At 38.6% G+C, this 12932-nt stretch overlaps 1 pseudogene; it reads right to left on the bottom strand.

Annotated features, from left to right (window-relative positions):
* Positions 1–257: 257 nt before the first annotated feature.
* Positions 258–8785, bottom strand: LOC149250041 (xyloglucan endotransglucosylase protein 1-like; annotated as a pseudogene).
* Between the last annotated feature and the right edge of the window lie 4147 nt (positions 8786–12932).

Raw genomic sequence — 12932 nt, 5'->3', positions numbered from 1 at the left:
CAGAACAAAGGTATCCTTATCCATTTGAAAAAAAATTAATTGAAAATTGTTATATAAAAGACATATATTCATGTATGTATTAGGAAAAAAATGAAATAATGGAGCCCATATAGCAAATTTTGTATACAATAATGTATGTACTGGGAAAATAATGAAAGAATGGAGCTCATAGAGTCAGAAAAAAAGGAATAAAAGAATTGTTGGAAGGGCATCGTATCGAAAATGCATCAATCAAACAATGGAGTTGAGTTGGGTGCTCATTTACATTCTGTGGGTATCCCATGGGGGAACCTCTTGGTGTCAGCACAGTAATCATAGAATATAGTTATTTCGCACCCACTGGAGTTTCTGCTCTTGATTCGAGTCCAAAGCCTCCTCTGCTGCGAAGTTAGAAGCAACAGTAGCATTGAAATTGCGGAAGGATGCAACAAAAGGGGATTTTCTCCAGTCTGTCTTGACGAGTCTATTGGAGGTACTACACACCTACATGCGGACACTTAGATCATGGGACTACATGCAAGATTCATTCTGCATGATTTACTCCCTGATTTGCTCCTTCTTTAACTCTACAACTGGCTAGTTCTTCTGCATGATTTACTCCCTGATTTGCTCCTTCTTTAACTCCGCAATAGGCTAATTCTTCTGCATGATTTACTCCCTAATTTGCTCCTCCTTTCACTCCGCAACTGGCTGGTTCTCTCCAGAACTTGTTGTAGGTGTTGAGTCCTCTCATTGATCACCACTATGGTGCATTACCTTGGGATCTTCACCCAGTAATGCTATATCATGAGCATTGTAACCTATTTTCTAATGAATCATTCTTTTGTTCTTTCGATTTTCTTTTAGTGTTTTTTCTCTGCAAAGCTATGTGTTCAACCTTTACTAGCTAGATTCATCTGTGCAGGTTTTCTAGCACATTTACATGGTATCAGAGCCCACAGGTTGCTAGATAAAAGGCGCACCAGTACTTTATTTTATAGGTATTACAACTTGGAGATCAAAGATCGATAGAAAATGGAGTTTCCCAAAGCATCGATCCTAACACCATACAACTATCAAAGGACCAAATGACTCGATACCTTCGTCAAAAAGGGTTGTACAGGATTACCATGGTTGTAGAAGTGGAACCCACTTTAGCCATAGAGAAATCCAAGTACCTCAACTGCATGGATGAGGCCCACGAATCCATATGCATGTGCATCTCCCCAGAGTTGCAGTTTCATCTATCTGCCTGTAATACTCCCAATGAGATTTGGAAAAAGGTTGAAGAACTCTACGGGAAACAGGATGAGATGAAAGGACATCTGCTCGAAGTGGAGCTGTTGTCATTGGATCCACGGAACTATGACAGAATTCAAGACTTCTTCACCAAATATAATGATCTACTGTTGCAACTCAAGGGTTGTGGAATTGACAAATCCAAGGAGGAGAGTCGCCAAGTTCTCTCTATTATGTCAAAGCTCGAACTGGAGTACTCCGTCTTTGTGTCTACATTTCATTCAGTAAGGCTCGCAACAAGTAAATCCTACAGTATGCCTTCTCTCAAAGAGTTCATGGAGTCCCTTACCTTTGAGCAAGATAAACTAATTGGCATGGAGAAAATCAAACCTCCAAAAGCACATGCACTTGTTGTGCATGATGGCAGCCACAATAAAAATCACAGATTTGATTCAAATCAGAAAAATCAGCAGCAAAAAGACAAAGGAAAATCGTATTCCCATCCAAAGAAGGAAGGGTACACCAAGCCCTTCAATGACTCCTCCAGCTCGAGAAATGAGAAAGGGAAGAAAGGAAACAAATTCACCTACTGTCAAAGAGGATTCCATCCAGAATCCTCTTGCATGAAGAAACAAATTGACCAAATGGCATAAATCCTTCAAAAGCACAACCTTGGGGACCACATCCCTCAGGGCACCAAGAAGAAAACTGAGGATCTGCCACATGGGAAAGGTAACAATTTTCATGCTTTAGTTGCAATTAATTCTTCCCCAGATGCATGGATTATAGATTTTCGTGCATCACATCATATGGCTGCTGCAAAGGAAGTCTATTCCTCTTTGGATGCATGCAAAGGACCTCCCATCCTCATGGGAGATGACTCACCTATTGAGGTCACCGGAAAAAGTAGAGTGGAACTTTTACACGGAAGCTTTGAATATGTGCTTCATGTTCCAAAACTTTCGGTAACCCTGCTTTCAGTTTATCAGGTCACTCATTCCGGCACCAGAAAGAGAGTGGAATTCACTCTAGATGCAATGAACATATATGACCTACATAGCAGCTCCAAAATTGCAACCGGTGAGGTAAACAATGGAGCCAGACTGTATACATTTTCTGAATTTATTGAATTTGAATCCTCCTGATTGCTTACACATGTTGATGATAGTAGTAGGATTTGGCACGAGAGGTTTGGTCACTTAAATTACAGGTATATGCAGCAGCTAAGCAAGCATGAGATGGTGGAAGGCTTGTCAAATATCAATTTCTCCAAATGAGTTTGTGAAGGGTGTGTCCTTGGCAAACATCCTAGAGAAAAGTTTGACACCGGCAAGACTCACAGAGCATCCTCTCCTCTAGATCTGATCCATAGTGATCTCATGGGGCCTTTTCCTCATCCTTCCATCAACAAAGCAAGGTATGTGCTTACATTTATTGATTATTTCTCACAGTATACTTGGGTGTATCTTCTCAGGGACAAATCTGAAGTTTTTGTACACTTTGAAGATTTCAAAGCACTAGTTGAGACACAGTCAGAGAGAAAGATCAAAGCCCTCCGTATAGACAATGGGGGGGAATATGTTAACACAGCACTTCAGAACCTTTGCCTTGAGTCCGACATACATTTGCAGTACACAGTTCCATACACTCCATAACAGAACGGAGTTGCTGAGAGAAAGAACCGATCTCTCAAAGAGATGGCTTCCTACATGTTGCATGCTAAGTCACTGCCTCATAAGCTATGCACTGAAACACTTAATTGTGCTAACTACATCCAGAACAGATCTCATCATAGGTCTATCAAGGATCATACCCCCTTTGAGGCTTGGAGCGGCACTAAACCAGAGGTCACCCACTTCCATGTTTTCGGCTCCCGAGCATGGGCCAGGATCCCCTCTGAAAAGAGGAAAGCTCTTGATCCACAGAGCATTGAGTGCATCTTTGTTGGATACCCTGATGGTGTGAAGGGATACTGACCCCTGATTTCCTCTACGGACAAGCTCATCATTGAGCGAAGTGTCAAATTTGAGGAAATTCTCTCGCATGCACCTCAATTGCCGCATGTAGACACCTTTTATCTACCTCATGTCTGAGATGATGACTCAGTACACTCAAATGCAGATACAGAGCATGCAGATGCCATGGTAGAGCATGCAGATGCCACGGTAGAGCATGCAGATGCAGAGACAGAGTCTTCAGATACAAATCTAGTGCATGCATATGATGATCCACATCCAAGCCCAGATCGGGCTTCCAGTAGTGAATCAACTTCCCCTGTCATAAATCAGAGAACAAGGAGCTTACGTGAGATATATGCACAAGACCACTCAGCTACTAGAAATGGTCTTGTGGGGGATAATTCTGATCCGCGGAGGACTAGCTCAAAGTTTATTGAGCCTCCTCTTGCCCTCACTGCCACTGAACCAACGCCATCCTGGCATTGTCATTTGGTTCAGTCTTCTAATCCGCAGTCTTATGTTGAGGCTGTTGGGCATCCATCTTGGGAGTCCTCCATGGAGGAGTATAACTCCCTCCTCGAGAACCAGACATGGGATCTGGTCCCCCTTCCTTCAGGAAGGAAACTTGTCCGATGCAAATGGGTCTACAGGACCAAGAGTGCTGCAGATGGGCAAATCACCAGACAGAAAGCTAGGCTAGTAGCCAAAGGCTTCCAGCAAGTGCATGGCATTGATTATGATGAGACCTTTGCTCCAGTAGCAAAGATGGATTCCATACGCCTTGCACTTGCCATTGCGGCTGCCCATGGGTGGGAAATACATCAGATGGATGTGAAGAATGCCCTTCTTCACGGAGACCTATCTGAGGAGATCTACATGGAGCAGCCACATGGTTTCATTCAAGATTCATCTTTGGTCTGCAAACTAAAGAAATCTCTCTACGGCCTTAAGCAGGCCCCAAGAGCTTGGTATGCGAAGATGGATTCTTTTCTCTTATCACAAAACTTTGAAAGATGTAAGTCTGATCCGAATGTTTACATGCTCAGGACACATGATTCTCTTCTTATCTTAGTTTTGTATGTGGATGATCTCCTGATCACCAGCAGCTCGGCTTCAGCCATTGTGTTATGAAACCAGCTCAAGAAAAGATAGAAAAGATAGATGATAGCCTTAAATACTTTTTAGAACAAAGATTATCCTCTGAAGAGCAACAAAAGTGGGCTTCTATGTGGCACAATAGTAACAATATGGGCACTACATGGGTACATCAATATAATAAGTGGGTTGTACTAATAACAATAAGGGGTTACACTAGTACTATAGGGGCCTAACATGCCCCTCTCCTTCAAAAAGCGTTGTCCTCAACGCTTGAGTAGTTCTTGACGTGTATAAAATTCTTGTCCTCCCATGTGGAATCTTCAGCGGGTAAGTTCTTCCAATTAATGAGATACTCTGAAATTGATCGATTTTGTAGCTGTCCGGTTCTTGTTTCTGTGATTGTTCCAGGTTCCAATATGATTTTTCCTTCCTCTTCAATTTCTGGCAATATTATTTGAATTGGGATCTTTTGAAACTTTTGAATAAGTGACCATTCTTCTTCGTCCTTCTTCCATTCATCCCTTGCTTCGTTTATCCAATCTGGTTTGATAATAGAAATAGCACAAAACAATGGTTCCACATCCTCATCCTTGAAGAGTCTTCCCGTTTTGTAAGGTCGTCATTTTCTAAGTGCATGTAGAATTACCAACATTTTCTTCTCATAAATAGCTTGTTTGAGATGTAGCAGTGAAAATACCCAATCACCTACATCAAAACATTTTTCACTACGATGTTGATCTACCTGTTGTTTCGTTTGATTTTGCACCGAAGTGGCGTTATCCTTTAAAAGTTGGAGAACTTGTTGTTGATGCTCGATGTGATCTTTCTCTGCTTGAACCTTTTTCTTCTTGATATATCCTTCTATCTCTAGAGTTTGAGGAGCGGTAATTTCTTCCAATCCTTTACAAGATATGGTCGGATTCACTTCTTGATGCTCGACGTGATCTTTCACTTCTTGAACATTTTTCTTCTTGATATGTCCTTCTATCTTGATAGTTTGAGGAGTGGTAATTTCGACCAATGAATTACAAGATATGGTTGGATTTATTTCTTCTTTCTCGATGTGATCTTTCACTTCTTGCACCTTTTTCTTCTTGATATGTCATTTTATCTTGAGAGTTTGAGGAGTGGTAATTCTTGCCAATGCTTTACAAGATATGGTCTGATTCATTTCTTCTTTCTCTGGGGTGGGGTCTTGGCGTATATCCTCTTCTTTTGATGTTTCTTGGTCTTTTTCTTCCTCCTCTTCGTATTCTATGTAAAATAATTTCTTCTCAGCACACTTATGACCTTTAGTGCATTTGCTATCACAATTGTAACAAAGCCCTTTTTCTCTTTTTTCTTCCAATTGTTGTGGTGTAACCCTTGTAAGTTGTGGAAGGCTAGGAGAAACAACACTTCCATCTTTATAGTTGTGAGGGGTATGCTTCCTAGTTTCCATAATTTTACTTTCCACTATGTCACAAAGCCCTCTTACCATTTCCAATTGTTGTGGTGTTGCTCTAAAGAAGATGTTGCTCTTTGTATCCTCATAATGTGCTACCATTTCCTCCGTGAAAATTGACCACGTAACAAGTTGTTTACGAGAACAAAGCCCTTCATACCATAAAAATTGATCCGGTTCTAAATATGAAGATGCAATAGATACCTTTTGTAACAGTGGTACACAATGTAGATCAAAATATTGCTCCATCTGAAGTATCCAATTTACCGGATCCTTGCCATCAAACTTCCTCATCTTGCTTTTTCTTGATTTTAGGATCTCGATCTTGAAACGACTATAACTCTATACTTTCAGATCTTTAAGTTCTGAAATTGTGACCTGTAGTATCCCTTTGCGTCCTCTTTCCAATGCCACCGGTCTGATCCAAATTGGATTCTCCAAGAAAGAGTTATACAGGACCTCCTAAGATGACCTGATTATAGACATTTCCAAAAGAGCGAACTCGTATGAAGTGCCATGTGTCACTGTTTCAACCTTTGGATCTAAAAAATATATACAAGAAACTACATTCCGTCCTCTTTCTATACCTTCTTACGAAATTTCAATCTGATGCTCAGAGAGAAAGTTATGACGATTTTCCCCAAGTCACCTGTTTGTAATGTAATTCAAGAGTCTGCAAAAAGACCAACTTCCTCAGATCATATCTCCGCAAATATAGCACGAAAAACTCTGAAATTCGGAACCGAGCTTCAGCGTGATGTCTTCTCTGGGGTCCGCCTTGAGGATGGAGGTGACACTCCATTAGTTGACAGTACTCTCTACTGACAGCTAGTGGGGAGCTTATTGTACCTCTCCCACTCCAAACCAGATCTCTCATATGTAGTAGGGGCAGTTTCCAGATACATGCAGGAACCGCATGAGTTTCACTGATTCTGATTGGGTGGGCGACAACATTGATCGCAAGTCCACCTCCGGATATTCACTCAATCTAGGGTCTGGCCCTATCTGTTGGTTGAGCAAGAAGCAGGCTGTTATTGCTCTCTCTTCAGCCGAGGCCGAGTACAGAGGAGTAGTCAACATCACCATTCAGGCTCTGTGGCTACAGCACTTCCTCACTGAGTTGGGCGTCTAGTTCCACCAGCCCATTGTCATCTGGTGTGACAACCAGAGCACTCTCAAATTTTGCAGGGATCCAGTACAGCGGCAGCGGACGAAGCACATAGAGATCCATATGCACTACATCAGAGACTTAGTACATGATCGGGTCATTGATTTGCAGTTCTGTCCTTCAGCAGAACAGACTGCAGACATCTTCACCAAGACATTCACTAAGCAGAAGTTTCGCTCTCTGCGCGATCGTCTTGGAGTGAAGGACACAGTTGCTTAGCAACTGTCTTTTCTTCCTCTTTTCTTTTGATTACATTGTATTTTGAGGGGGGGTTTTCCCACGAGGTTTTCCCTCTTTCCTCAATTTTAGTACAAGTTGCACTGTATTTTGGGTGACCTTTGGCCTTAGTTGTCAGGGCCCATTTTCTATTTTTCCCCATAGTGGTGTTCAGGGGGGGGTGTTGGAGGTACTACACACCTACATGCGGACACTTAGAGCATGGGACTACATGCAAGATTCCTTCTGCATGGTTTACTCCCTGATTTGCTCCTTCTTTAACTCCGCAACTGGCTAGTTCTTCTGCATGATTTACTCCCTGATTTGCTTCTTCTTTAACTCCGCAATTGGTTAGTTCTTCTGCATGATTTACTCCCTGATTTGCTCCTCCTTTCACTCCGCAACTGGCTGATTCTCTTCGGAACTTGTTATAGGTGTTGAGTCCTCTCATTGATCACCACTATGGTGCATTACCTTGGGATCTTCACCCAGTAATGCTATATCATGAGCATTGTAACCTATTTTCTAATGAATCATTATTTTGTTCTTTCAATTTTCTTTTAATGTTTTTGCTCTACAAAGCTGTGTTTTCAACCTTTACTAGCTAGATTCATCTGTGGAGGTTTTCTAGCACATTTACAGAGTCCACCTCTAGTCGCCCAATCATCTGCATTCCAGAGGCTTGGATAGACCCTCATTGCTTGGCTCTTAGGATAGTGATAATTGCTATCCACTTTACCCAACTCTGTCTCCCTGTTCTTAAACACTCGAACGGGAGTCTCGTCTACAGAGAATCTGAATAACAAACACACATTTATAATTCTGTTAGATTCATAAATTGTATTGTGCTCTATTGAATGGATGAATGAGTGAAGAGGTAATAAGAGTACGTACATGATTTGGTTTGATGTCCAGAGCACGGAGTAAGTGTGGAAATCCAAGGTTGAGTTGAACCACAAGTAAAATTGTTGCTCACGATTGCCAAGGCCTTGAGCGAAGACATTTGTGTGCATAATATAAGAATCTCCGGAGCTTGAGCGAAGACATTTGTGTGCATAATATAAGAATCTCTGGAGCTTGAGCGACGACATTTGTGTGCATAATATAAGGATCCCCAGAGAGGTTGCCAAGAAATTCAAAGTCTATTTCATCATGTTGGGGGCCTTGAGACGATAGCTACAAGCGGGCATATACCAGCAACATGTTAGCATATCATAGGACAAGATATTGTCATTTAGAATATTAAAACGATAGAGTAACAATAAAACATACATAATAGGCAGTAACTGTGCCTGCTGAGTTGCCAGGTACCAACTTGATTTGCATATCAATCTTGGCAAACATATGCTCCTCTTTGGATTGAAACCCACAACCTGTCATCAAAAATGGCAAGATTAGAATGTCTAATAAGTGTACATAAAAATGAAATAGTAGCAGACGATGTTGGCATGAAATCATATTTACCAAAATGAAATAGTAGCAAAGGATGTTGGCATGAAATCATATTTACCAAATATTACCTGAAGTTCGATCCAGAGTCAACTGTGATTGTTGGCCATTGTCGAGGATTTTAGCACGATCATTACCCCATGTAATGTCGACATCGTTGTAGGAATTTGCAGAGACAATTATGAGAAGTCTGGATGATATTGACAATAAAAGAAAGAGGAGCGGTGTTCCCATTTCCGATGAATTCAAAAATATAGATGCAAGGACAGAGTAATGCAGGGAGGATATGAAGGAAAAGGAACAGAATTGCCCGAGATGTTAATGAACGAGTGAATAAACAACTAGTAGGTCGAAATTGATGTGGGAGAGGGATGTGGTGGGAGTGATGTCTGATTAGGATTACATATATAAAACATAAACAGCAGTGGGCATATGTCATGTCATCCGCGTGGGCGAGGAAAGATGAAGGAAACAACGAAGAGAGGTATAAGCGGTGGCCAGCCAAAAACATAATGAATAATTGAAGGGCATTCGTGGCAACCAAAGTCACTCCGCGTTCCAACTTCACTGGATTGCTTTGACCTCCGCGTGGGGCATATTCCAAATTAATGTAATTAAATGGATTTAAAAGTTTGAAAGAAAGTAGTGGAATCCATTCAGAGCTCCGGGTGGCTACAATATCCAACTGGCAATTGAACTATCAGTACAATTGCTACATGGAAATACACTATTGCTGCGTCTACTTCCTACTCGGACGCGCTTTGCTTTCCGGTAACCGCCTTTACTGCTCTTAATATCTGTATTCGATTCGGTCAGGTATCATCGAGACTTTACAAGAAACTGAGTTTAGTGGCTTTATAATAATATTATGTCTTTTTCAAACCTTCGCCACCAAAAAAGCCTTATTTTACCAAATCCCTGATAACTACACATTGAAGTTTCTCTTCATATAATTATTTTTTCTTCAAGACGTTTACGGTTTGATAGGGTTCCAATTACTGTAGAAGTCGATCGATCGAACTGGAGTAGGTGCATCAAGTACTTCGCTTTAAACATCAGAACCAAATACTTTCCACTTTGGAATATATATAAAATCAATTGTTAAATATTGTTTTAAACTATAATAAGAGATAGCCAAAAGAGAAACCAGTGCTTTATATATATATATTGGAATATATAATTACTTATATATATAAATTAATTATAAAATATGAAAATTTAACCAAAAAAAAGATAATAATAGGAAATAAAAAAGAAATGGTTATATTAAAATTGTAAAAGAAAATGATTTTTTTATATAACAAGTGTTAAAGTGTTACATAGTAGTTAGTTGTCACTTAATTTAAATATAGTTAAATTAAAGTAAAGAACAAAATAGGACAAAGTTATTGATTAGTGTGTGTCACATTGGTGTACAAGCATTGCATGCAGTGAGATGATCAACTTTGGGGATTGCGCAAGCATTTTGGAGGAAATTTCTAAATAATAGGAGGTTAATTTCCTCAGGAATTGCACAAGGAAATAAGGGCTGAAGCTGACACAGAATTTGACTAAGTCTGGGTCAGAGATTCTCATTGAGCAAAGAGATAAATTATTCACTTGCAGGTTGTGCTGAGAGCAAGCAAGCAATTGTAATACATCTCTATTCATCTGATTAATGAAAGCAAGCTTAAGCGGTTTTTAGCAGTTGTTTTCCCCTGGAAAAAATATTGTGCATTTGTATTATTGTTGTTGTAAATTGTGAATTAAATTCCGCAGATCAATAAAGTAGAATTGTGTTTCTTGATTTAGATTAAAATTTCTTGAGCAATTCCAATTATATCACCATATTTCTACAATTTTTGAATGATTGAAGATTGTCATTTGTTCTTTGGTTCACTCTCTTGTTGATCGTGTGATACACAAATCTTATCACCATGTTATAACAATCCTTATTTTGGACATGAACACTTGAGGAATTTTGAATCCAAGTATGTAGTCCATGCTCATTACATTACCTAACTTTAACACCATGTAAATAACCTCATTCACTGACTTACTCAAATATTTAACCCCAAACTTCCCTATCTATATGCCCACCAACACATACTTTGGCATTTTCCTTGTGTTTTGTTTTTTTTATAAACCGGAGTGGATGAAAGCAATAGTTCTAAGAGAATAAAAATATATTACCAATATATCAAGGCTTCAAAAGCACATTCTCTCACATGTTTTTTATACTTTATAGCAATAAAAGAAGGATGCAAGTATTGCATGGATCATAAATTTCCATTATCCAAATGTCCGGCAAGAAAAAGAAAAGGTGTGCAATGTATGTATGGACCACAACTTTCTACTAACATACAAAGGAAAATTTGGAGTGATACAATATATCATAGCTAAAAGCATTTCTATTGACATTGTTGTTATCCATTAAAAGGATTTAAATCATCTACCCTATGTAGCATCACCTTTCATGCCAATTTAATCATCATTGTTCCTAATTTCCAACATCTGGTTTTATTCGATTAAGGGATGTTTCAAACTTAAAAATGGAGATTAAATATGAAGAGTTTTTCCGAAATTTTTGAGGTAAAAACTATAAATAGAGCAACTAATGAAATGCCTATAATTATTTTCATTTAAACAACACATATTATTAACACAATGTTTATTGAAAAGCATTTAGCTTGAACTAATATGTTTGGTTTAAATATACATTAAACCATTAGAATATGAAGTGCAATAAAACCTCTTCTAACACGGCAAAAGCTAACAAATAGTATCATTGTGGTTTTGAGAACATACGACTTTTAAGGCCATCACCTTAAGGGTGATGTGGAAATAGTATCACTATGGTTTTGAGAACATAGGACTTTTAAGGCCATCACTTGGAAATGAGTGTGGAAATGATTAAAGTGATATGGAAATGATTGTTGTTATCTTTTAGTGATCGAGAAGAGTGATCTCATGCATGAATATTTTTAGTTCAGTTAATGAATCTTATTTTCCATTCAATCACACAAAACTTACCAAATTTATAAGGAACTCTCTTTTTAAACCGTGCATTTTAATAATTTATATTTCTAACTCTTTTCCAAATTTGTTTAGTAATTTATATTTCAACTCTTTTCCAAGCTTGTTTAGTCGGTTGGTTGATTCGTATTATTGTCACATCTAAAGTACATCCTTAATTATTCTTTTAGTGATGTTGAGAGCGGTGGTCTCATGCATGGATATATTTTTAGTTGAGTTAATCGATCTTATTTTCTATTCAATCACACAAAACTTACCAAATTTATAAGGAACTCTCGTTTTTTAAACTGTGCAGTTTAATAATTTATATTTCTAACTCTTTTCCAGTATTGTTTAGTTGTTTAGTTGGTTGATTCGTATCATTGCCACATCTAAAGTACATCCTTAATTATTCTTTTCCAAGTTAGTTGATTCATATCATTGTCACATCTAAGGTACATCCTTAATTATTTCAGGATTATTATTACACCTAAGAAGTATGCAAAATTACAATCACATATTTACAATACAGTGCAAGGGTTATGAGATCACAAAATTTAGCCTACTTGATGCTTGCTTAGGTTTGCTTCAACTTCTTGATTAATTAAATTTACCAATAAATTAAATATTAATAAATAAAAATAGCCCAGAGAAACCTAAAGCATCTGCAACACAACACTTAGTAGAGAATAAAATGAAATCTAAATAATGAGTTAGAACACTATATTTTCCCTGATAGTATGAGTAGAATGCTCACTTCCATTTAGTGACACTTCCCTAATAGAATAAGTAGAATGCTCTCTTCCATTTAGCAGACAGCCCCTGGGGAAACTTTCGGTGTTTACACAGTAATCGTAAATCATATACGACTTTCGCACCCACTTTCTTCGACAAGGATAGAAGAAGTAGCAGCAATGATGTTAGCCGAAGAATGCAAGCAAAGCGGGTTTCCCTTCAGTCGGTCTTGACGAGCTGACCTCTGGTTGCCCAATTGATACCAATTGATATCTGTCATCCACTTGATACCAATTGATATCTGTCATCCACTTTACCCAAATCTCTCTCCCTCATATTTTGGGTTATGAAATTTCTGTGGTATCAGTTTTCAAGGATAGACAATTGCTCAAAGTACCAAATTTAATTTCGTAGTAATCCGTTTCCAAAGTTAGGCAATTGCTGAGGTATCAAATTTTAACTACAGGAGGAGACAAGAGATCAATTTCCACCTTACCAAATGTATCAAAAACTACAGCTGAAAGGAAATGGATATATACCAACTTGGCCTAAGGTATTGGTTCTTCCTGATTTGGTTTATGAGATTACGTGAATCAATTTTCAATTACAGAATCATGCAGAACAAAGGTGTCCTTATCCATTTAAAAAAAAA

This window comes from Pinus tabuliformis, chromosome 7 (genome assembly GCF_031772625.1).
Source record: "Pinus tabuliformis cultivar Carrire ecotype Pingquan chromosome 7, CPIR1, whole genome shotgun sequence".
Lineage (NCBI taxonomy): Eukaryota > Viridiplantae > Streptophyta > Pinopsida > Pinales > Pinaceae > Pinus > Pinus tabuliformis.
The sequence above is the reverse complement of the archived record's forward strand: the minus strand, read 5'-3'. Positions and strand labels throughout refer to the sequence as shown.